This window comes from Sciurus carolinensis, chromosome 16 (genome assembly GCF_902686445.1).
Source record: "Sciurus carolinensis chromosome 16, mSciCar1.2, whole genome shotgun sequence".
Classification (NCBI taxonomy): Eukaryota; Metazoa; Chordata; class Mammalia; order Rodentia; family Sciuridae; genus Sciurus; species Sciurus carolinensis.
In genome coordinates this window covers 48,006,571-48,032,235 of record NC_062228.1, presented here as the reverse complement: position 1 = coordinate 48,032,235, position 25,665 = coordinate 48,006,571, and the positions used below count along the sequence as shown (strand labels likewise).

Sequence of the window (25,665 nt, the reverse complement as noted above, 5' to 3'; positions counted from 1 at the left end):
ATTATAATTTACTGGTATCCATTCAGAATTAACATTGTGCTATAATAAGACACAGCATATTTATCTTATCATTATTCCCTTATAGTCCTCCACTCATAGAAATGGCAGTACTAATACTAATGGTGGTCATTAAGTCATCAAGTTTCAAGGTCATCCAATACTTGTAATCAAATGAGAAAGCAAACAGATCAATTGAAGTTACTTTCCAACAAATATAGAGGCAGGATGTTTTGAAACCACGATATGCAAAATAAGCTGGATAACATAACAAGGCTTTTCCAAATTGATTGTATAACCTTAGCTTTTGTATGAGGTTTGTGGAAATGCAACAGGATTCTGGCAGTGATGGACCATTTCCTACATGAATTAAATATAAATTCTTTGTGCAACACATCTCTGTTTAGAGAATGATTCAAAATCAGTGCACTCCCAGAGATTCAGGAGGCTGAGGCAGGAGGCAAGTTTGAAGCCAGTTCCAGTAACTTAGTGAAATCCTGTCTCAAAACAAAAAATAAAAAGAACTGAAGATGTAGCTCAATGGTAAAGTTCAATCCCCGGTACCAAGAAAAAAAAAAAAAAAAAGAATTCATACTATAATGTCATTCATAGTATATAGCCATGATAAGTAGAATTTAATTGATAATAAGCAAATTATTTCCTAAATTAATACAGATTGCATGATGTATTCTCTGATGACAGATGTACTATATGACCTGTATTATATTTCTGATGTTTTTCTAAAGAAGGAACTAATAGACTGAATTAATGAGTCATGAATAAAGCCTTTCTTATGTTTTAAGATTTCACAATGGTGAAATAAAGTGAGAGCTTGGGGAAAATCTTGTCTCTAAATCTTCATATTCATAGGATATCTCAAAAGTGTAAATAGTCTCATGTTGAGCAAAATTTGAGTAATGACTAAAGGTGTTCTCATAGTCTGTCCATTTACAGTAATTCTTACCACTGTGAATTTTATACTCGGTAAATATGGTGACCAAAGAGCTGGTCAGTTTTCTTATATTTGTAGAATTCTGCATCAATATGCATTGTCCTATGTCGAGTGAGCTGTGAGCCCCAGATAAAAGATTTCCCACGTTTTACATTCATAAGCTTCCTTGTCAGTATGCATTCTCTGATGTTGAGCAGGTTGTGAGTCCCAGAGAAAGACTTTTTCACATTCTTCACTTTCAGATGGTCTGTTTCCAGTATGGATTTTCAGATGTCAGTTCAGTTCTGAATCACACAAAAAAAGTCTTTCCATATTCCTTGCATTCATAATTTCTCTTATCAGTAAGTTTTCTGATGTCTGTTAAACTTGAGCCATGAAGAAATGTCCTTCCACATTCCTAACATTTATAAAGTTTTCTCTGATGACTTTTCTCCTGTTGAGCAAAATACAAACCCCAAATAAAATTCTCCCCAAATCACTTACTTCCATACGGTTTCCTACCAGTATGAATTCGCTGATGTCGAGGAAGGCGTGAGCTCCAGGCAGAGGGTTTCCTCCCAACGTAAACCTATTGGTGTTGGGCTAGATTTGCACCATGAATAAAGGCTTTTCCACATTCTCTACATTGATGTGATTTCTCATCAGTATGAATTTTCTGATGTTAGTTACTTGTGAGTTGTATTTTCCCACACTCCTTACCTTCATAAGGTTTTTCACCAGTGTGAATTCTCTGATGTTTAATGAGATGTGATCTTTGGCAGAGACTTTCTGCAGAGAGTACCTTCATAGGGCTTTTCACCTATATGAATTCTGTGATGGCAAGTAAGGTCTGAGCCACAACTGAAGGCCTTCCCACATTCTTTACATTTAAAAGGTTTCTCTTAAGACCAGTAAGACTTGAATGCAAACTAATGCCTGGCCATATTCTGTACATTCATGTGTTTTCTTATCAGTGTGAATTATCTGATACTAAGTTCTGAATCAGTAATAAAGGCCTTCCTACATTCCTTATCATCACGATTTTTTTGAATCAAAAATGTATTTTATTATACATCTTAGTTTTATACATTTCATATATGCTTTTTTAAGAATTATTTTAAAAAATTTTTTTCTAGTTGTAGATGGGCACAATACCTTTATTTTTATGTGATGCTGAGGATCGAACCCAGGGTCTCAAGCATGCTAGGTGAGCATGCTACCACTGAGCCACAACCCCAGCCCTCATATATGCTTTTAAAGCTTCAATTATCAGTTCAATACAATATAATATATACACACGCATGCACACAAACACCCGTGCACACACACATGCAGCAGTGGTTTTCAGACACAGAAGGTTAGGAGGTGAGAGTAAGTCTTCCTGGTACATGGTGGACATTAACCATGATAGTGGATAGTTTCCTTCTGACCTAGTTGCCTTCTTGATTGAATTTTATTAAAGCAAACAGCTTTAAGATGTGTGATATTGCTAAATGGAAACAATGAGATTGAAAATATGTTTATAACCTGTATTTTCTTAAAGTCATTAAGACATAAATGATTACTTTTTTCCTAAAAGCACTCCTAAGATCATTCAGTGAAAATAATATTGTCCATAAACTGTTTGGAACAACAGCCTAAGGACCACTACCTGTGGTTATTCAGTGTCTTCAGACCTCGCAGAATGAGGTAGTGGTATGATGAATTTCTTTTGGTGTCCCTGGAAAGTGCTTACTCATATCATAAGCATCCTCTTTGGCTCCTGTTGCTGGCTGAATAGTACTCCATGACCGTCCTATACACACCATAGCCCAACTGCTTGTACATGTCGACTGCAACTTGGTTAGATATCCTTACAAAGAGATCATCAAAAAATCCACCTTTTATTTCTGAAATCTCCTCTAATAATTCCATAAGTTTAGCTGCCAGAGGTGTCAAAATTCAGGGGCAAGAGACAGTATTATGACATGCCCATGCCATTCTTACCTGGCTCCTTAGCCTTCTACTCTACCCATAATATAGCCCATTAATTCTCCACCAGGTGCCTCTGCAATGATGAAATACTCTGGCCAGTGGGTGAGGTACTGTAAATAAAAAGGAATCCCATAGGTTTTTCTAAGGGGGTCCAAGTTAATGTTAAAAGTGGAAAAAGTCATCACAGGTGAAGGCCCAGAACATGGGCATCTCACCACTGCCACCATCCCTAAAAGCTGGCTTCACAGAATTTCTTGCCATTATGAACTAACTGATGTTGAGCATGGTGTGAAGCAGAACTGAAGGCTTTTTTCATATTCTTTAAATTCATTCAGTGTCTCTCCTATAAGGAATCTCATATTGAGTAAAACCTGTGTGCTGGTTCATAGTTGGCGTTTTTTCATAGGTCACTATCACCTGCTGGAAGTACTCTTCCTGATTTTCTTCTTGTATTTGAAACTGACTTTACCTTCCCAATCACCTCTAAAACACAAACCTTTAAGGCTGTGGTTTCTATCAATTTGCATTATCTCCCACTGGGATAATTCTCTCTCAGAAGTGTTAGTTTTTGGTAATTTCTTGGTCTGACACCTGGGCTGTGTGACTGGAACACAAGAAGGTAAATACATACTGTTACTGTCCAAAAGGAAATTAAATGTCCAGTATAAATATAGAAAGTAAACCCTAAGATTCACAAGAAGGAAATAAGTTTTAAAATTCACAAATTCTGTGCAATATGAAAAGAAGGGCCAGAAAGAAGTCAAACTTTTAAAGTGGTAACAAAAATTCAGTCAGGTGATGAGAGACAAACTTTTGTTTTGGTCATCTTCATCTGAGGAGTTTGATCAAAAATGATTGTCTGCATTTTTATGCACTTCAAAAACAGCATAAGAAACTAAAGACCTAAGGCTGTGTTTCAGGTAGTATGGTATCATGAACCCTTAGCACATGTGAGTCATTAGGATATAATTATAGAATAAACACATTACAAGACAAAAAGGAGGGTGAATGGTACACAGCATGGAGTAAAGGATGCCATTACAAAAAGTAGGAACCAAGTCCACCAATGGAGTAGTCTCATCATATGACCTGTCTCACCATTTCACCCCTTCCATCTCTGTGGAAACTGTTACACATGGTGCTTCCCCAAGCCTTGTGTGAACAGGAGACAAAGGCATACCCAGGCCATAAGTAGTCACAGATAAATGTGAAGGAATGTGATCAGACCTTCTCATTCTCCTTTTGCCATTCTACATGTAAATACTGAACCTTGCTCATTTCTTCCACTTGCGTAGCCAAATCACTTTTTGTCATACAATTGCACCCAGAATGCTTCATTTATTCTTTATATCATAGTATTGCTCATCCATTTGATAGAAAGTGTGGTTGCTGTACGCTTTGAAAGCCCTCCCCAGATCTTCTTTTTCCCTTCTAGACAAGACCAAGGAAAGTATTTCAGAAAACACTGACAAATCTGCAAGTAACATGTAAGACACTATGATGAACATCTTATATAATTCTAAGCTAAAATACAGGAAGGTTGGAAACAACAGAGCATCAGTCTGATACATGGAAAGCTATGTAGTCCAAAATTACCACTATAGCAGGAACTCCACAACACAGGGTATGTTGTATTTACAGTGATGGAGTTAGTTGTGGGTGATATTTCAAACAGGAAAATAATTTGAGAATTCTGTTGAAGCAACACGAATCTGGCAGGAGCTAAAATAATGTAGAAGTCTTAACTCTTTAGAGACTTAATTTTTCATTTGTAATTAGGATTCAGTAAAAATGTCATTTGTTTGTGCTATAAATTTTTTTTGGGAACTTGGGAGATTTCTTGGGACAGAATTTCTTAGGAACTGAGCAAGGACTCAAGCAACAAGCAAACGAGTTCAAAGGCAGTTCAGTCACAAGGTATGAGCAGTGAACCACAGCAGAAAGATAACAGACCATGGTTTCAGATAATTTTATTTTACTGATACCACCTTTTGGTGTTGGGAGAATCAGTGACCTTGGCAGAGCTCTTCTTCATTTATTCTATATGATGAATGAGGATAAAATATCTCTTCTCAGAGTTTCTTTTGAGGGAATAGGGAATCATACAACATTTCCAGGAAGCACTCGGCACAGAATAAGGGCTGAACAACTAGTAAGAAATCATCATCATCATTAGAGGAGTAAATGGAGAATCTAGGGACCTGGGACCTGGACAAACCAGCTGTCTCTTCTGCACTGTATTCCCCTGGTTGTCCTCCATCGGCTTTAACCTCTTTTGTGTCCCTTCCCCCTTACTGGTCAGAACTGTTTTCACTGTTTTATCCTGATTTCAACCCGCAGGCTATTGGGTCTTTTCTTACTATAGAATCGATTATGCAGATGTGTGGCCATGTTCTTGTCATAGGAAAGCATAAAAGCTTTTTTAATATGTCTTACTCTCTTTGTTAACTCTTCTAAACCAAAACAAAATTTAAAAATCACATAAAAGAATGTCAGCTAAAAGCATGAATTAATGAGTGTAGGAAATATACAGCAAGGAAAAAGTAGGTAATATAGGAAGACCTCAAGAGGTCGAGGTAAAATAAAAAGCAAAAGCACAATTTGTTTTAGAGAATGAAGAAATTAACAAATACATAAATGAAAAAGGTAGAGAAAGGAGCTTACCCATACCATCCATAAAATAAGTACCACTAGAAAAATAGAAGCGCGTTCTCCATTTTGTAACACAAGGTGATAATGAGAGCATAGAAATGGAGAGTCGTCTGGAATGAAGAGAAAGTTCTCTTACAAAAGGCTGTGTGTGTATTTGGCAGGCCTTCAGTAGAGATTTTTGACCAGTGAAGTGATATTCCAGCTGGATATTCCAAGGGTGCTGCTGCCTCACCAAGCAGCTGAGCTATCATGTGTGACAATGGCTGGCTGGTGCCTCTTCAGCCCATGCTCACCTGAGTACTTCATCCTTCAAAACCATCCAGGGCTCTTGGCCTTTTTCTAATAAGAGCACATCTGGCTGATATATGCACAGCCCTGCCCAGAAGTCAAAATATTAAAACATGACCACATGAATAAAATTTCCATCTGGAACCTTAGTTCTTAAGGAAGAGAAACAATGACAGGGCAAGAAAAAGGCACACAAGATTCCTGAAGGATGGAGAAGTTGGGTCACCGAGGATGATGTGGGCTGTCAGTAAAACACAAACCAGGGTTGAGCTTGTGGCTCAGGGGCAGAGCACTAGCCTAGTACGTGTGAGGCATTGAGTTCCATCCTCTGCACCACATAAAAATAAATAAATGAAATAAAATTATGTGTCCATCTATGACTCAAAGATTGTTTAAAAAAAAATACCTCTTGATATTTAAAGACAATCCAACAATTGAGAGGAACAGCAAGCAGGAATTCCTAGGTTGAAATTCCGACTCTCACCCAGGGAGATGAGGTGGCTCTAGTTCTCCAGCACTAGGGCTGTACGAATCCCTCTGTCCCCGGTCCAGGCTCTCCCAACTCCTGAGAGAAATCCATGGCCGCATTCCTGAGCATCAGCAAGTGCTGACGCACATACATATGAGGGATGAAATCTGAGGAGGCATTTTCGGTGGAAAAGGTGCAAAAGGACACTCCAGGGAACTGGTCATCAGGGAACGAGAAAGCTGAGCTGGCAGCCTGAGGGACGGGAGGAAATGTGTTAGTAAGTGTGACTGAAGCCAAGTTCTTTCAGGCTCTCTGCACACACTCCTCGGGCTCAGTCAGCACATCCTGTGAACTTCCTGTAACACGAGGCACTAGGATGGCAGCCCAGAGCGTTACACATCACAGCAGTCCTTTGTGAGGTCACTGAGAGGCTGCGGCAGGCTGCAGTGACTACCTCCAGATTTAAAACATAGAGAAAGTTGGGGCTTTTGTGGGCTGTTCATTTTCCTTGTGTTTTGTGTAAGCTACTTTCAGTTAATTCCATCAGTTCAAATGGAAACAATGCTTCATGGGTGTGCTCCCTAGCTGCTATTTTCCTGGACAAAGTGTAGGGTCTTTGACCATGGAAAAGCTAACAATCGGCACATTTTCTTGATATTAATGTCTCTCTGATTTCCTGGCAAGATCCCAGATCTCTTTGAATTCTGTGTCCCACAATACCTCTGACTAAAAGCAGAAAATGTCACATACTGAAATGAATACCAACCAGTGCTTTAGATGATATGAGATTGGATTTGTGGCTCAGTGGTAGAGCGCTTGCGTAGCATGTGTGAGGCATTGGGTTCCATCCTCAGCAGCACAAAAAAATAAATAAAAATAAAGGTACTGTGTCCATCTACAACTAAAGAATAAATCTAATGATAAAACACTAAAGAAAAAAAATGAAAGGTAATAGGAGATGGACAGAACTCCCATGATCATGGAACAGCAGAATCAGGTATAAACCTAAAGGAAAGAAAGTCAGCCTGCATATCTATCTTTATTGTGGCGATATTCACTGTAGCCAAGTTACAGAATCAGCCTACATGCCTCTCAACAGGTGAATGAATAAGGAAATTATGGTATATATACACAATGTTATTTGCAGGAAATTTAAGGGAACTGAAGGTAATCATGTTAGCAAAATAAGTCAATGTAGAAACCAAGCGTAGCATGTTTTCTTTCATATACGGTGACTGAAAGAAAAAAAAAAAATGACCTGAAAGTGCAAGAGGAACTATCAGCACAGGGCACCAAATAGAAGGCAAGAGAAGGTTGAGCGGAGTGTGTATACAATTAAAACACAATATTTAAGTGCATAGAAATGTCACAGGGACAACCACTACTTTAAACATTATCATGAGTTAATGTTTATGATGATGATAATAATGATAAAAAGAAACATATCTCAAAAAAAAAACTCTGTGTGTTTAAGGATTATAAAGTGGGAGAAAAAAGACCATACATGGTGAGTATATAAAACAGGGACCAGGGACCATGAAAAGTCACAAAAAAAGAGGCTATGGAGTTTGGGTTTCATCTCAGAAGTAATGAGAAATCATTCTGTATTTGAAAAGTCAGGTTAATAAATGTTTTCAAGGAGATATAAAAAAATTGGTGTAAGAGGAAAGATATTATACCCATTTTGAGGAATTTGTGAACTTTTCATGTACAGCATGTGGTAGAAATTGGGCCAAGGACACAGATTTCAGTGTCACAAGAGGACTTGTACTTTGCAAGAAAAGCAAGGACCTGGGCAACAAAATGTGGACTGAAATACACCTGTATTTGGGAATCAGAAAGGACTTGAGAAAAAACTTCTATGGATGTCATGGCGATGTTACAAAGAAAACAAGAAATATTCATTGCCCCGAAGAGCTGCCATTTCTGTCAAAAGGAAGGATATAAAAAGAGGTAGTAAGAGGAGGCATGGAGACATGTGGGCCATTCAAGGTGATATAAAAATAGAAAGTGAATAATTCAACGGTCATTGGTGTGTTTATAAATATATGCAAGCATTCGAGTCAATTTTATAATCTGTACGTTTTAACTATTCCCCAACCTCCACACTTTGCCTGTCTCCAGATTGAAATAGAGAGTAATCTGGGGCTGGGGATATAGCTCAGTTGGCAGAGTGCTTGCCTTGCAAGCACAAGGCCCTGGGTTCAATCCCCAACACCACAAAAAAAAAAAAAAAAAAAAGTGATCTAGGGCTGCATGCTGATACACATATAATCCCAGCAGTGTGGGAGGCTGAGGCAGTAGGATGTCAAGTTCAAAGCCAGCCTCAGAAACCTATCAAGACCCTAAGCAACTCAGTGAGACCCTGTCTCTAAATCAAATACAAAAAAGGGCTGGGGATGTCGCTCTGGGGTCTCTATAAATTAAACTATTGTGACTTTCATGTGTATGGAATCATTCATATGTGGGCTCGTGACTGGATTCTTCCATTTCTCAGTGTTGCCGCCTGCAGCAGTGAGACCGGGGGATCGAATTGGAGGCAAATTCGGGATGAACAACTTCTTTATTTTTCTTTAGTGATGCTTCCTTGTTTGCCTCTCTTTGCCTTGTAGATGCCTTGGTGCCAATACCAGCTCTGCCTCCAGGATGGTTAAGGCCTCTCTTTGCCTTGTGGGACAAGATACTGGTGGCGTCTTCCCGGTCCAAGTGCAGGTCTTGCGGGCTGAAGTGTCGGACTCCCATAGAGCAACGCCTCACCCATGAGTTTGGTAGGGCCGCTTGCGTGGGTAAGGGGTGGAGGAAGCATCAGGGATAGCAGATGGGCTCATCCTCCCACGCGCGCCCACGGCCTCCTCCCCAAACAGCTGCAAGCATGTCTCTACATCTCAGAATGTTTTTAAAGGTTCATCCATGTGTTCATTCCTTCCTAAGACTGAATAATATTCTGCATATAGACAGGCCACCTTGTTTACCCATTAGCCAGTGATGACAGTTTCCAAGCTTTGGCTATTATAAAAGATGCTGCTATGCATTTCATGTACAAGTTTTTATTTCAGTAAGTATTTTGTAATTTTCAGAGTATAATTTATTTTAATCTTATTTGTAAGTACTTTCTTTTTTTCTTGAATGGGACTGCCCTCTTCATTTCAATTTTAAATTGTTTAATGCAAGCATACAAAGTACAACTGATGTATACATTGATCTTCTACGCAGGAGTGTTGCTGCGTTTGATGCTATTTTTTTTTTTTTTTTTTTTAGGTGACGGGGATTGAACACAGGGCCTTGTGCATGAGAGGAAAGCACTCTACCAACTGACCTATATATCCCCAGCCCTGATCCTAAGTTTTTTGGATGGTTTTCTTTGTTTTGTTTTTTTGTTGCCCATTCTTTAAAATTTTCTACGTAGAAAATTATGTAATCTGCAAATAGAGATGGTTTTACTACAATTCAAACCTGGAAACCTTTGTTAACATTCCTTGCCCAAATACCCTTGGGGAAGAACCTCCAGAGCATTGAGTGGAAGTGGCAAAATTAGATTTCCTTGTCTTCTTCTTAGTCTTTCATCATTAAGTATGATGTTAGCTTTGGTTTTTTCCTACATGTTCTATGTCCTGCTCCAGAAATTCCATTTTGTTCCTGGCTTGTTGAAAGTTTTCATTGTGAAAGATTTTTGACTTTTGTTCAAAAGTTCATTTTCTCCATTGAGATGATCATGTGATTTCTTTTATATTTAATTTACATGATGCATTACATTAATTGACTTTGGGATGTTGAGCCAACCTGTGTTCCTGGGATATGTTCAAACTGTAGCATGTAGAACTCATTTCATATGTTGTGGGGTTTGGGTTGCTAGTTCTTTGTGGAGGATTTTTGCACCCTTATTCTTATAAGATATACTTGGACTGGTCCTGGTATCTAGGTAGTATTGACCTGTAAAATAAGCAGAGAGCTTGACTGTATTCTTCAATTGCAGCAGAGAGACACTGGGTGACTCACAGCTGAGAGCAGTTCTCCTGAACCTGCTTAGGTTCTGAATGCATAGAAGGCCTGGCAATTCAAAGGGACCAAGTTACAAAGAAATGATCTTCTCAATTTGAGCAGAAAACCCTAAAAAAGTACTTTTGCCCCAGGGAAAGGCCATTTCACAGGAAATTACCAGTGACATTATCCCAAGAAACTCTTCTATATGCTGAATAAATAAATAATAAATAAATGAATCAATAAGCAACACTGTGTCTAAAAATACTTCAAATTTTGAAAATTGTGCCAAAATTCCCATATGTACAAAGAAGACTCACTGAAAAACACCAGAGAAGAGGAACATTGTCACAAAATTCCAACAGGAATAAAAAGTAATTTGCAGTTTGTTCAGTGCTCTAAAGTCAGACCCCATGCACAAGTACATGACTGCAGGAAAAGGGAGAAACTAGGGATGGGAGTTTGTAGAGTTCAAAGATGAAAGAAAAATGAGAAAAACAGTTTAGAAAGAGGAATCAACTACAAGAAGAACAAAATACAACAAATACCACAGAAAGTAGAGTGTGGAAAAAGAGAATATGGAAGTTAGTGAATGGAGCAAAGTGGAAAAAAGTGATGGAAATTATTGGAAGAATAAAGGAAAGTGAGAGGTGATCCAATACACAAAAAGCAGAGCCCCTAAAGCTGAAATCCAACTTCAGATAAAATATCTAAAACTGTTTGTAACATCTAAGAATAAGTCCTAGCAATAAAGCATAAATAATTATAATGAAAAGACAACATATTGTAGGAAGAAATGATCCCAATCATCAGTACCAAAAGACTGCCTAATAAACTTGAGACTAAAATCCATGAAGAATCAAGGTAAAAACACCCAATCACCTTCAAGAAAAAGGAAATTCAGTTGCCAGTAAGTTTCTGCACTGCTAAATTCAGTATCCCAAATAGTGAGGTAACTCTTCTAACATAAAAACACATATACATCAAGAGTAAAAACCATAGGGGAAAAAGTATAAATAATAATTGAGATTTTTAAAGGTGATTTGTTTGCAGGAAGAGACTGCAAGTATAAGCCATGGAGTAGGAGTATCTGCATACACATAGTTGACAAAGGACTCACATTCAGATTACATAAAGAACTCCTAAGTACCAACAATAAAAACACAAGCTCAAAGAAAAAAAAAAAAAAAACAGGCTAAAAATATCAAAGATGTCTAAATGGTCATTTAGACATCAAAACAAAGACACTCAACTTCACTGGTCATCAGTCAGGAAAACCACATGGCCTTACCATTACATACTCACCACTTCTTACAGTCTGACAAAACCATGTATTAAGAAGAAGGTGGAGCAACTGGAACTTGCAGAAACTCTTGCTGAGTTTCAAAACTGCCTCAGCCATTGCAGAAAACCCACAGTAACTGCTTCTGTGGACTCACATACTGGGTGACCCACCAGCTGCTCTGGGAATAAACCCAAGAGAAATGCACCCATATGAACACAAAGGGACAAGGGCAAGAAGGCTCGAAGCAGCACTACTCATGAGACCACACAGAAGGACTGGACACAAACAAGTGGTATATTCATGCACTGGAACACTATTTAATACAAATCAACTTTTTTTATTTTTCTTTTTCCTTTGCTTTCTTTTTTTCTTTTTTCTTTTTCTGTCTCTCTTCTCTTTTTTCTGGTACAGGGGATTGAACTCAGGAGTACTCAACCACTGAGCCATATTTCCAGGCCTCTTTTGTATTTTTTTAGAGACAGAGTCTCACTGAGTTGCTTAGGGCCTTGCCATTTTGCAGCCTGACTTTGAACTTGAGGTCCTCCTATCTCAGCCTTCTAAGCCACTGGGAATACAGGCATATGTCCCTACATCTGGCCAAATGAACTTTCTACATACACAATGTGGATGGCTCTCACAAACATGATGTTGCACAAAAGAACCAGCACAACGTGGTACACACCCTGCCTGATTCCATCTACACAGCAGTTCAAAGAGACAAAACTGATGTAGGGTGGTTACTGTGGGGGAGCTGCTGGTTGAACAAAAGCTCCACAGGAGCTTCTAGGTTGCAGGTATGGCTGGACCTGGGTACTTACAGTTGTGTTCCCCTGTGGTCCTTCACTTAAGTCATACAACTCTGATGGCACTGGTTGCTTGATTGCATTATCGTGGACAGACTTCCTGCACGCGTGATAAACTCTAATAAAATTTACCTGGGGAGGAATACATACGAGGCAAATAAACAAAAGAAAGCAGGGGTCATGACCTTGAACATGCTCAACACCATAACCTACAGTTCACAATGAACATGTAGCAATAATGAGCAGATGTCTATTAACAAAGCTGCAACTTTCCCACCAGAGCTGTGGTAGAGACTTTGCCTGGCCTGTACGAGGCCCTAGGTTAGACACAGATACCCAACAGCACAGAAACAAACAAACAACAAAAACAAATTGAAAAAGCTGCAACTTGGGCTGCGGCTGTAGCTCAGTGGCACAGCACTTGCCTCGCATGTGTGAGGCACTGGGTTCCATCCTTAGCACCACCTAAAATTTTTTTTTTTAAAAAAAGCCATTCTGTTCATCTACAACTGAAGAAAAAAATAAATAAAAATAAGTTAAAAAACTGCAACTCTCCTAAAGCATTACAGGTTATGTAAGAAAAATTCAGGCTCCAGATGCGAGTTAGTAAAATTAAAGAATGAAAGAAAAACAGGCAAAAAAAATAAAGCAGAGGCCTATAATCCCAGTGATTGTGGAGGCTGAGGCAGGAGGATTGCAAGTTTGCTGCTAGCCTGGGCAACTTAGTAAGAATCTTCCTGAAAAAAAAAAAAAAGAAAGAATCCTGTGGGACACTTCCAGGGCCATTCTCCTGGTTTTCTAAATTGATAGTGTGGTGGGAAACCATGGAGGAAAATCACCTAGAGCTATTTGGGGGCAATGGATGGTGGTTTCACTCTAGGTGGATGGAGTCCTGTCAAGCAGAAGCCATACAGATATTCTTGGGAGTCATGGAGAAGGGATGCCTGAATAAGCAGAAGGCAAGCAGCCTCAGAAGGACACCCTGAAGCGGTGGGAACAATGGTGTGGCCGGTGTGGGAAAAGCTGCTGCAGCATCCAGAGGGGCGTTAGGCTGAGAGCAGCAGTGCAGGTGGGGGTGGGGCGGCCTTCCTCTGACCACCCTGCTTGGCCCCCAGTCCTCCCTCCGTCACGCGTTCCAGCCCCACGTCACAGGGGCTCAACTCAACGGTGCACACTTTGTCTCCAAGGAGCTGGCGTGTTGGCCGAGCTCCTCTGGTCGACGGACTAGTTTCGGATCCAAGTACACCAGGTGCCCAGAATGGGCACCTGCTGTAGCAAACGGGGGCGCGGGCCTCGTCGCCTGGCGTGGGCCCATCAGGCGCCCATCTGCCTCTGCCTCGAAGCTCCCTGTCGTCACAGGGAGCACCCTGCAGCTCCTGCCTCTGCTGTCCCGACTGCCTGCGGGAACGTCCAGCAAGACCCCGGACGTCGGGCGCCTCCTGCAGCTCGCTGCATAAGAGGCCCCGTCCTGCAGGCAGTGGGCGCCACCATGGGGATCCTGCAGCCGCTGTCCTGGGGGGCCTCGGGCCCAAAACCAGCGCTAACTTCTCGGTCCGTGCGGATCTTGGGCCCCTTCACAACCCTAAGGATCCCTCCTCCAGCTCGGAGCAGACCTGTCCTCCCGCCTTCACTTGGTCAGCCAGTCCACCAGGCTGAGGAGCCCATGACACCGGCTCCGGGCCCTGGAGCTCCTTCGGAAGAAGTAGAACCCAGGGCCCAGGAACATCTGGAAGAAGGCGTGGAGGAGGAGCAGGAGGAGGAGGAGGGGGACGTGCAGGATGAGGAGGAGCACAAGGAGGAGGAGCCGGAGGAGGAGGAGCCAGAGGAGAAAGAGGAGGACGAGGAGGATGAGGAGGACGAGGAGGAGGAGGAGGACGAGGAGGAGGAGGAGGACGAGGAGGAGGAGGATGATGAGGAGGAGGAGGACGAGGAGGAGGAGGAGGAGGAGGACGAGGAGGAGGTCGTCGTCCAGGGTGAGAGTGGTGAGCCACCAGGTAAAAAAAATATTTTAAATAAAGTATAAAATATACACATACAAGTGGTATATTCATTCACTGGAATACTATTTAGCTATGAGGATAAACTGAAATATTTCTACAAGCAATAACATGGATGGCTCTCACAGACAAAGTTGAACAAAAGAACCAACACACCAGGGTACACACACTGCATGATTCCATGTACACATCGATTGAAAAAGAAACAAAACTGATATATAGTGGTTATTTTGGGGGAGCTATTGGTTGTAAAACGTCCAAAGTGATTTCTAGGTTGCAGGTAATGTTTTTATTACCAGATCTGGGTACTTATATAGCTGTTCCCTTTGTGGTCCTTCACTTAAGCCACATAGCTGCAACTGTATTGGTTGTTTGATTGCATTATCATGTATGGATTTGTGTGTACACATAAACTCTAACAAAATTTATTTGGGGAGAAATACATATAATGGAAACAACAATATAAGCAGGAGTTATGATCTTGAAGATGCTAAATCTGTAGCCTCCAATTCACAATAAATATATAATAAACATGAATGTCTATACATCAACTAACAAAGCTACATATTTCAGACTGGAGATGTAGCTTAGTGGTAGATTGTTTTCCCAGCATGCAGAGCATCCTGAGCTAGATACTCAGCACTACAAAAACAAGTAAGCAAGCAAGAAAGCAAAACAGACAAATGAATAAACCTTGTAACTTTCCTTAACCATAAGTTCCAGGTTATAAAAGAAAGTAAGTTTAATCAATCATATAGGATTTTAATACACATCTCAATCCAAGACAAGTGCAAAACAAGTAACCACGGGCTAAGCATCTATTAGGTCACAACAAGAAAGACCAAGAAATGCCAAATGTAAAAAACCACAACACAACAAAATTTTATACTGCTTAGAGTTACTTGGAAGATGGTGGATTAGAAGAAGGGCACTGAATTTCAACAGTGGACAGTAAAATTATAGAGACTCAGAAATTCAGGATCTTTGAACATAGAAAAAAATGTGTTAGAGATGTGCCAGCTTTGGCAGTCAGCAAGGCCTGTTCCCTGCAGAAGGGAGGGGTAACACAGGCATAAAAAGAAAATATCTGGCACGAGAGATCTATGGCACAGACAGGAACAGCCAGGGAGGCTGATCTTAACTGACTGAAGACAGTGTGCCACCTGATTGGAAAGTGCTCTGAACCTCCCGGTTAGCAAGCAGCACTGAGGCAGGAGCCATTCTGAAGAGCCCTCATGGCAACTCTGGGCAGCAAGACTGCAGTTCATAATAATGTTATGGCCTATCCCAGCAAATGTCTGTCATGAGGTCTCAGTGTGTGCCCAGAGTGACTGAAAAAGCAGAGGATTGTGCCCGGGGGATCCAGATTGGAGATTACTAAGGGGAGAGAGGCTTGTGTTTGTTCATTGATGGCCACTCGCTCAGAGTGGGGCAAGGTCAAAAACTGATCCAGCAGGCCAGGTTTACCCTCCCGGTCTGATCCTGGGAAGTCGACATCCATGACAGTGGATTAGGGCTTACATTCCCCACCATGCAACTGAAATTTTCAGAAGGTCCCTGAGACCCAGACATCCAGCTGAGATTGGCATCTTCCCAGTAACAGGGAATGGGATCGAATCTCTGGAGTAAATGCCACCCTACAAAGTTCCAAAGCATGGTCAGAACTAAATCCCAGCAGCTGGAATTTTTCACTTAGAACTCTGCATTAGCCCTGCTCTGGGAGCACATCGACCTAGTCTGTCCAGGAAAACTCTAGTTGTGAGTACTCCCTGCTCTGCCCTACTTTATACTGTGAGACAAGAGCCGAGAGCTCCTACAAGCAGCTCTGGTCCAGGTCACATCAGCTGGCATTTGGGTGAGAAACACAAAGAGGTCAGATTTAACCACACCAAGCCCTTGAAATAGGGGTACAGACCCCAAAAAGAAACAGCAAGAAGGGCCCAAAGGCAGTGAACATCTATCCTTGTCAATAGTTTGGACCGTTGCAGAAACAAGTTCTTCATTTTTCATTAAGAATCATATTCTGGGGGCTGGGGTTGTGGCTCAGTGGTACAGCACGTGCCTAGCATGTGTGAGGCATTGGGTTCAATTCTCAGCACTGCATATAAATAAATGAATAAAATAAATAACTAAATAAATAAATGAATAACTTAAAAAATTGAACAAAACAAAACAAAACAGAAAGAATTATATTCTGGGTTGGGTTGTAGCTCAGTGGTAGAGTCCTTGCCTAGCATGTGTGAAGCACTGGGTTTGATCCACAATCAAGGTATTGTGTCCATCTATGAATAAAAAAAAAAAAAATTATATTCCTATTTTTTCTTTTTTATTCTCTGTGTGTAATGCTGCATTAATTGGTTTTCATATTATTTTTATTTTTATCATTTTTCTTTCTAGTGTTTTTAGTTAGCTTTGTTTTGACTTTGGAGTGATAGTTTTTTTTAAAAAATTGTTTTAGTTCTAGATAGACACAATACCTTTTATTTATTTTGGTGTGGTGCTGAGGATCAGACCCAGTACCTTACACATGCTAGGCAAGTGCTCTACCACTGAGCTACAACCTCAGCCCCTGATAGTTTGTTTAGTGGGTTTGGGTTTGTTTTGATTTTTTTAAGGGTTCTTACCCTTTTTTGGGGGCGGGGGTACCAGGGATTGAACTGAGGGGCACTCAACCACTGAGCTATATCCCCAGACGTATATTGTATTTTATTTAGAGACAGGGTCTCACTAAGTTGCTTAGCATCCTCACTTAAAAAAAATTTTTTTTTTTTTAGTTGTAGATAGATATAATGCCTTTATTTTATTCACTTATTTTTATGTGGTGCTAAGGATCGAACTCAGTGCCTCACACATGCTAGGCAAGTGCTCTACCACTGAGCCTCCACCCCAGCCCCAGCAGCCTCACTTTTGCTGAAGCTGGCTTTGAACTCAAGATGTTCCTACCTTAGCCTCCTGAGCTGCTGGGATTACAGGCATGTGCCACCTCACCCAGCTTACCTGTTTTTGTTTCTCTAGTTCTTCCTTTTCTTCCCCCTCTAATAGTCAAATTGTATTGAGAGTGGTGACAAAATGGGACAGCAATGACTGAGGTTGGGGGTCTCTGATGACCTCATGGCAGTGGTGCACCTGGGGCTTAGGAATGTTTCTGTGCAAGGGTACAGGATGCCTAGTTGCTATGGTAATGCCCTGCCAGAGGAAGTTCTGTGCAAGGAGTCTTACCAGCTTCAACCTTGATCTCAGGCACGCAGCTCCTAGGGATAGAGGAATTCTCATGCTAGACAACCACAATGGTTCACCAGCTCCGCTACTTCTGAGCCTTTGGCCTTAACAGTGACTTTACACAATGGACCTCCATGAGCTCTATAGAAAGTTCCTAACAGTGCACACTGCAGCTGTGGAAAAGCTGCAAAGATGTTTCTAGTTCTGTAACTTTCCTGAGTACAAAGAATAATGCTTGCAAGTCTTTAACCTGATAATGAGACATCCATAAAGATTGCTAGAGTAACTCTTTAGTAGATCAGCTTCTCCATTTGAGAGCAGCACTTCACCTGATCCCAGCTTTATCTTCAAAATCTGTGTGTATGTCTTTATTTTCAAATCCCCCTTCGCCCCTCACTGGAACTGCTAGTTTGGCCTCACTGGTGTAGCAGTTCCCTTTTCTTCTGTTTTATTACTTTAGTTATTTTTCACTTCTTCTTTATAGCTATCGCTCTCTCTGACTTTCCCTCTGTTCACTTTTTAAGTATTTCAAGCTTTCTCTTGTCTTCCTATTTCATTTTCTTTTCACTTAAGGAATCATAATTTTACTTTCTTTTAGAAATATTTAGTATATGTAATTCTTGCCTCCCACCACTCATGTTGTTAACACTGGAAGGCATAGTTGATACCTGCTACTTAATGCTAGATTTAGTTCATGGCTGCCTACTATTGTTGCTAATCCTAAATGTTGGCCTCCACCATAACCTTTTGCTTGGCAGTTAGTTTTAGAGATATCATAGTAGACACCCAACATTTATTTTAAGGCTGGATATTGGGTCACTCTATTATTGCTACTGCTTGCTTCCCTTTTTGCTAAGAAGGGCTAGAAGTGATTGGGACAAGACCCTGGGGCTGAGCTACATCCATGTCTCAGTTAAGTGACAATGAACCTCACTCCATGTATGAACCAGCCTCACTTAAGCTCCAATAATTTCACACATAGTGAAAACCCCACATCAATGACCAAACCCCCAAGTAGGAAATGCTCGAGGGGGAACCTTGGGTCCCACTCCTAGACGACTACTCATACAACAAAATAGAAGTCCCAAGATGATAGCCCAGAGGAACCCACAGTATTGCAGCAGCTCTCCATGAGTGAATTAAATCAGCAGTTCTACAACAGCAAACTGAACAGCACTGGAGGTTGAAATCAACACTCACATTATGCTGAGCCTAGGTGTTGAAGTTAAAAGACACCCAAAGACAAGACTTAATTCCAAAAAAGACAAATGTACATCAAAGGACACACACTTACAAGAGGAAGAGGAATCCATATCTACAGATGCATAAGTCCAAGATCTCTGAAAACATGAGAAAACAGGCAAACAAGTGTCCCCCCCCAATTTTAAAATCCTCTGACAAAGGAACCCTCAGATATGAAGTGGATGAAATTCCAGACGTTCAATGAGCTAAAAGAAGATCTAAGGAATGAATTAATTGAGCAAATGAGATGAAAGAACTTTTTTCTTTTTTTCCATATTTTTACTGGTGTATTATGATTGTACATAATGGGATTCATTGTTATATATTCATATGTGCACATGATACAACAGTATGATTTGGCTAATATCATCTCCCAGTATTTCTCCTTTCTCTTCCTGCATCCCTTCTCCTGGTCCTTTTCCTCTACCTACTAATCTCCCTTTGATGTGAAACATCAATTTGGTAAAGAAATAGAGAGAGTGAAAATAAACCAATCAGAATTCCTGGAAATAAAAGACACAGTGAATCAAATAAAAAATTCACTTGAACATATCACCAACAAATTGAATTATGTAGAAAACAGAACTTCAGACATTGGAAACAGTATATGAACTGGAACAGGTGTTATGCAATAAAGGAAAAAAATTAAAGATCACAATCAGAGTACACAAGAACACTGGGACAATATCAAGAGATAATACTTCTGTGTAATTGGGATAGCAGAGAGGATGAAGATACCGGTTAATGGCACTAAGAATCTTCTCAGTGAGGGCTGAGGATGTGGCTCAGTGGTTAAGCACCACTGGGGTCAATACCCAGTAACAAAAAAAGAGAGAGAGAGAGAGAAATTGTGAAATAACACAATTTTTTAAAAAAACTATAGAAATGAGATGGACAACCACATACAACCTTGGATAGACAAGATCATAAAAGAACTTCTCCAAGACACATCACAATTAAAATGCCTAACTTAGAGAATAAAAAAAAAGACTATTAAAAGCTGTAAAAGAAAAACAGCAGTTCACATTTACAGATAAACCAATAAGGCTCACTTCTGACTTCTCAACTCAAAAGAAATAGAAAAGAACCAAAGTAATGCCACTTTGTTCTGACCTGACTCCATTGTATGCTTGCTTGTAATGTTTTCTTTTCAGCCTCCTGAAGCTGTATCTATGTTGACAGTACAGTAGGACCTTCCTGAATCCCTATGGCCCTGATGTATAACAAAATGACTCTAAAATGTATAATCAAAACAATTCTCTCATGTAATCAAAATATCTTTCTCAACAGGGTCTTTCTGACCTACATGTGCCTCAGTTGTTTTTGTGGGCTTTGCTTTACTTCCAAACTTCAGATGCTGGGAGTTCTTTGAGGCATTAGCTGCTCCCAGATGCTTGTCATGTTCATTAAAAGTCATTTTCTTCCCTTTCAATTTGGCTCACCACGCATGGTGGTTTGAAATATTCACACATTCTGTAACACAGACTGTAAAATGAAGGATGGTGTGGAATGAGATATTCCAAGTTCTGAAAGAAAACAACTGTCAGCCAAGATGACTACATCCAGCAAAGCCATGTTTCAAAAGTGAAGAATAAATAAAAACTTTTCATGATAAGGATAAACTAAAGAATCTATGACCACTAAACTAGCACTACAAAAAATACTACCCAGAGAACTCAGAAAACCATAGAGCTCGGAAATGAATGTTCCCTAGAAGAGCAATTAAATAAATGAAATTAAGATCAAATTAAACATAGAAAACAAAACAAAATGATATAAAATATCAAATATTTATCCATAATAACACTGAATGAGACAGGCACAGTGGCACATGCCTGTAATCCCAGAGATTTGGGAAGCTGAGGCAGGAGGATTACAAGTTCAAGACCAGCCTCAGTAACTTAGATTCTGTCTCAAAATAAAAAATAAAAAGGGCTAGGGACATGGTTCCACGATAAAGCACCTTTGGGTTCCTCCCTAGTACCAAAATAACAATAACAACACTGAATGTAAATGCCTCAACTCTCCAATTAAAAGACATAGATTAATGGAATTAATTAAAAAAACTAGATCCAACCATCTGCCGTTTAGACTCACCTCCTAGGCAAAAGCATCCACAGGCTGAAAGTAAAAGAATAAAAAAAGAAAAGGCTTGGGAATAGTTAGAAGACAAGCAGGAATACCTATTATTCTGAAAAAAAAAAAAAGATATTTAAGCAAAAATTAATCAAAAGAGATAAAGGAGGTCACTTAAATACGGATAAAGAGAACAATCCAACAGGAAGGTATAATGGCAGTAAATATTTATGTCCCAATGCTGGTGCACCTGATTACATACAACACTTATTTACAGTAAATTCTGGATAGATCCTGATACAATAACATTAAGTGATTTCAACACACTCCTCTCACCAACAGACAGGTCATCCAGACATAAAATTAATAAAGATAATTTTGACCTAAATAATACTATAAATCAAATGGACATAACAGACCTCTATAAAATTTCATCCAAAAAAACAGTTGAATTCATGTTCTTCTAAGCAGCTCATGGAACCTTTTCCAACATAGACCATATTCTAGGTCACAATATAAGTCTTAGCAAATACAATAAATGAATTCATATAATGCTAAGCATTTCATCAGATCATAATGGAATGAATTAGAAATCCACAGCAAGAAAAATTATAGAAACCACATAAACATAGAGATTGAATAATGCAATTTTAAATCAGAAATGGACCACAGAAAAAATAGGGAGGGAAATTTAAAAATTCTTAGAACCAAATTAGAATAGTGATGCAACATACCAAAACCCCTGGGATACTATTAAGAAAGTGTTAAGAGGAATGCTTACAGCAGTAAGTGCCTATATTAAAAAGTAAGATTCCCAAATAATCAATCTAAAACTACATCTCAAGTCCCTGAAAAGCAGGAGAAAACTAATTCCCAAACCAGTAGAAGACAGAAAAAAATTAAGATCAGAGTTAAAATTAATGAAATTGAGGAAGAAAAACCAAAGGATCAATGTGATAGAGTCAGTTCTTTGAAAAAATAAAGATTTTAACAAACCCTTAGCCAAACTAACTGAAAGAGAGAAGACCCACATCAACAAAATTAGAGATGAAAGAGGAAATATTATCACAGATATTGCTGAAATCTAGAAGATGATAATGAACTATTTTGAAAACTTATATTTTAATAAATTGGCAAATCTAGATATTGACAAATTTATAGAAATTTATAACCAAACTGAACCAAAAGGATATGGAAAATCTAAACAGATCGATATCAATCTATAAAATTCTAGCAGTAATAAAAAGTCTTCCAATGAAATAAAGTCTAGGACCAAATGGATTCTTACCTGAGTTCTACCAGACCTTTCAAGGAGAAATGATGCCAATCCTCTTGAAATTATTCCATGAAAAAGAAAGGCAGAGAACAGTCTCAAACTAATTCTATGACACCCTAATACCAAAACTAGATAAAGAAACACTAAAGAAAGAAAACTCAGACCAATATCCCTGAAGAACACAGATCAAAAATCCTTAATAAAACATCAGCAAGCAAGAAAATTATACACCATGATCAAGTTGGGTTCATTCCAGGGATACAAGGTTTAATATATGTAAATCAATACACATAATTCATCACATAAATAGAATCAAGAATAAAGATTATATGCTTATTTTAATAAAAGAAGAAAAAGACTGACAAAATCAAGCACCCATTCAAATTAAAAATACTGAAGAAATGAGCTAGAGAAGGAATAGAGACAAATCCACATTAAAGTCATATGATCCTTGATAAAGGTGACAAAAGCATGAGGCTGGGATGTGGCTCAGTGGTAGCGTGCTTGGGTAGTATGTGTGAGTCACTGGATTCAATTCTCAGCACCACATAAAAATCAGTAAGTAAAAAATAAAGGTATTGTGTCCAACTAAAAAAAAAATTTAAAAAGTTGCCAAAAGCACAAGTTTCAGAAAAGATAGCATGTTTCACAAATGGTACTAGAAAAAATGAATAGCCACACATAGAAGCATGAAAAATCAACCCAAAGAGGATCAAAGACCTGTGACAGTGAAATTGTTAGAAGAAAATATAGAACAACATTCTAACGCACTGACTGCCTTAGAACCCTAAAGCTCAAGAAGTAAAACCAAAAATCAGTAAGTAGAATAGTATTACATTAAAAAGCTTCTGCAAAATGAAGGGAACAATTAGGAATGTGAAGAGAGCCTACATAATGGAGGAAAATCATTGCCAGGTAGTCTTCTGAAGGGGATTAATAATAACCAGAACACATAAAGAACTAAAAAAAATTAACACTAGGAATGTTAATAACTCACTCAATAAATGGGTGAAAGAGCTAAAGAGACATTACTCAAAAGAAATACAAATGGTCAAGAGGTATAAGAAAAATTGTTCAATATCCTTAGCAATCAGGGAGATGTAAATGAAAATTACACTGAGATTTCATTTCATCCCAGTTTGAATGGTAGTTATCAAGAATACAGATAACAGTAATTACAGGCAAGGATGTAAGGGAGAAGGTAAACTTATACATTGGTGGTGGGACTACAAATCAGTACAAGCAATCTGGAAAGCAGTATGGAGAGTCCTCAAAAGACTAGGAATAGAACCACCATATGACCCCAGTATTGCATTCCTTGATATTTACCTAAAGATCTAACATCAGCAAACTATAGAGGTACCTACAAAGCAAAGTTTACTGCAGCACAATCCACAACAGACAAGTTATGGAACCAGCCTAGGTGCCCATCGATAGATAGATGGATAAAGAAAATGTGGCATATATAAACAATGGCATTCTATTTAGCCATAAAGAAGAATGAAATCATGTTGTTTGTTAGTAAATGGACAGGACTGGAAAATATGCTAAGTGACATATGCCAGACTTAGTAAGGGTTGAATGTTTTCTCTCATATGTGGAAGCTAAAGGGAAAAAAAAGGAATAAAAAAGGGGACTCTCCTCAAAACAGAAGTAGAGAAGTAGGAGAAAAAATGAGGGAGAAAGAAAGGCAAAGAGGAAGAACTGGGGAACAATATTGACCAAATTATGCTACATGTATGCATGAATGTATCACAGTGCATTCCAATTTTATAAGTAACAATAATTCACCAACTAAAAAATAATATATAGAAAGAAGACCAGTAGAGTATAGGGAGGGGATTAGGGTGAGGGAGAAGGGGAAAGAAGAGTACTGGGGATTGAAATGGAAAAAATTGTGTTATATGCATTTAGGGATATGTCAAAATGAATCCCACTATTAGATAATTCAGTATATTAAAAATAAAAATTTTAAAAATTATCCTTAAAAAAAAAAGATGGGCTGGGGAGATAGCTCAACTGGTAGCCCTGAGTTTGATCCCCAGTACCACAAAAAAAAAGATATTGCTCATGTCCCTTTTCTGGAGTCTTCAAGATTATCAACAGAGATTGAGCTTACTTTATGTCACAGGGATCAAGACTCCCTGGCACGGAGGCTAAGACACTACATCAATTTATTAGTTGTAACTGCTACTATAACAAATTTCTACAAATGTGGTACTTTAAAAATAAGACAAATGTAATACATTATAATAAAAAATGCTGAGATGGTCTTTCTAGGATGAAATCAAGGTTTAGTGGGGAGGGATGTGATCCTTTCGGGAGGCTCTACAATAGAATTTATTTCCTTGTAATGAACTTTAAAGCTAGGGGCCACCAACATTCCTTGATTCATGGACCCCTTCCTCCTCTGGCCAGCAAAATTAAGTCTCCAGTAGTTACATCTTTCTGACCATTCTTCTGTGTTATACCTCCTTCTGTCTCTAATCTCAATTTGAAAGATTCACTCATTTTAAGGACTGTTATGGCTTGGACTTGGAATGTGCCCCAAAAGTCCCTGTGTTGAAGTTTTGGTCCCCAAAGCAGCAATGTTTTGAATTGGTATTTGGGGGAAGTGATTGGATAATGAGTATTCTAACTTCATCAACGAATTAACCCATTGATGGATTCACAGCTGAATGGTCTACGGGGAGAAGATCAAAACTAGGAGGTGGGATCTAGTAAAAGGAAGAGCATCCTTGGGGACTGTTTCTTGTCCTGGGCTCCTATTTCTCTGTCACACTCTTTCCTGCTGCTGAAAGGTCAGCAGCTTTGCTCATCTACACTTTTTCCACCATTATGTGCTGTATCCCACACAGGCCCAGAATCAAGGGATTCAGATGACAGTGGACTGAAACCTCTCAACCATGAGACAAAATAAATCTTCCCTCCTTTAAGTTTTTATTCCTGAGTATTTTGACACAGTGATGAAAAGCAAAAAAAAAAAAAAAAAAAAAAAAAAAAAAAAAAAAGGCAAACACAAGGACACATGCAATTATATTGGAATCAATTAAACACTAGAATCTCAAGGTTCTTAAACTAATCCAATCATCCAGTCTATGAAGTACCTTTTTGCCATATGAGGTAACATTCACAGCTTCTAAGAATTAGGAAGTGGATATACTCAGGACCACAATTCTACCCCAGTGACGCTTAAGGCTTCTCACTCAGCCTTCCATTCTCACAAATACTAAAGAAACCAACCCTCACTACTCCAGTATTACCAAAACTGAAAATGAGGCGGATGGCCTACTTGTTCTTTTCATGACTTTTGGACCTTTCTTCTTTCACCTTTCCCAAAATCTCTAGTCTTGAATTTCATGCCATGAGATTATATATAACTAGTCACACCTGACTGCTGTTCACATGTATGAAACACAGGCTCTTTTCCTTTATTTTCTGAGAAATAAATTTTAAATTTATTGCTCACTCGCTGTTA

At 39.1% G+C, this 25,665-nt stretch overlaps 1 pseudogene; it reads right to left on the bottom strand.

Annotated features, from left to right (window-relative positions):
- Positions 1–803: 803 nt before the first annotated feature.
- LOC124966104 (zinc finger protein 790-like) lies at positions 804–9,053 on the bottom strand (annotated as a pseudogene).
- Between the last annotated feature and the right edge of the window lie 16,612 nt (positions 9,054–25,665).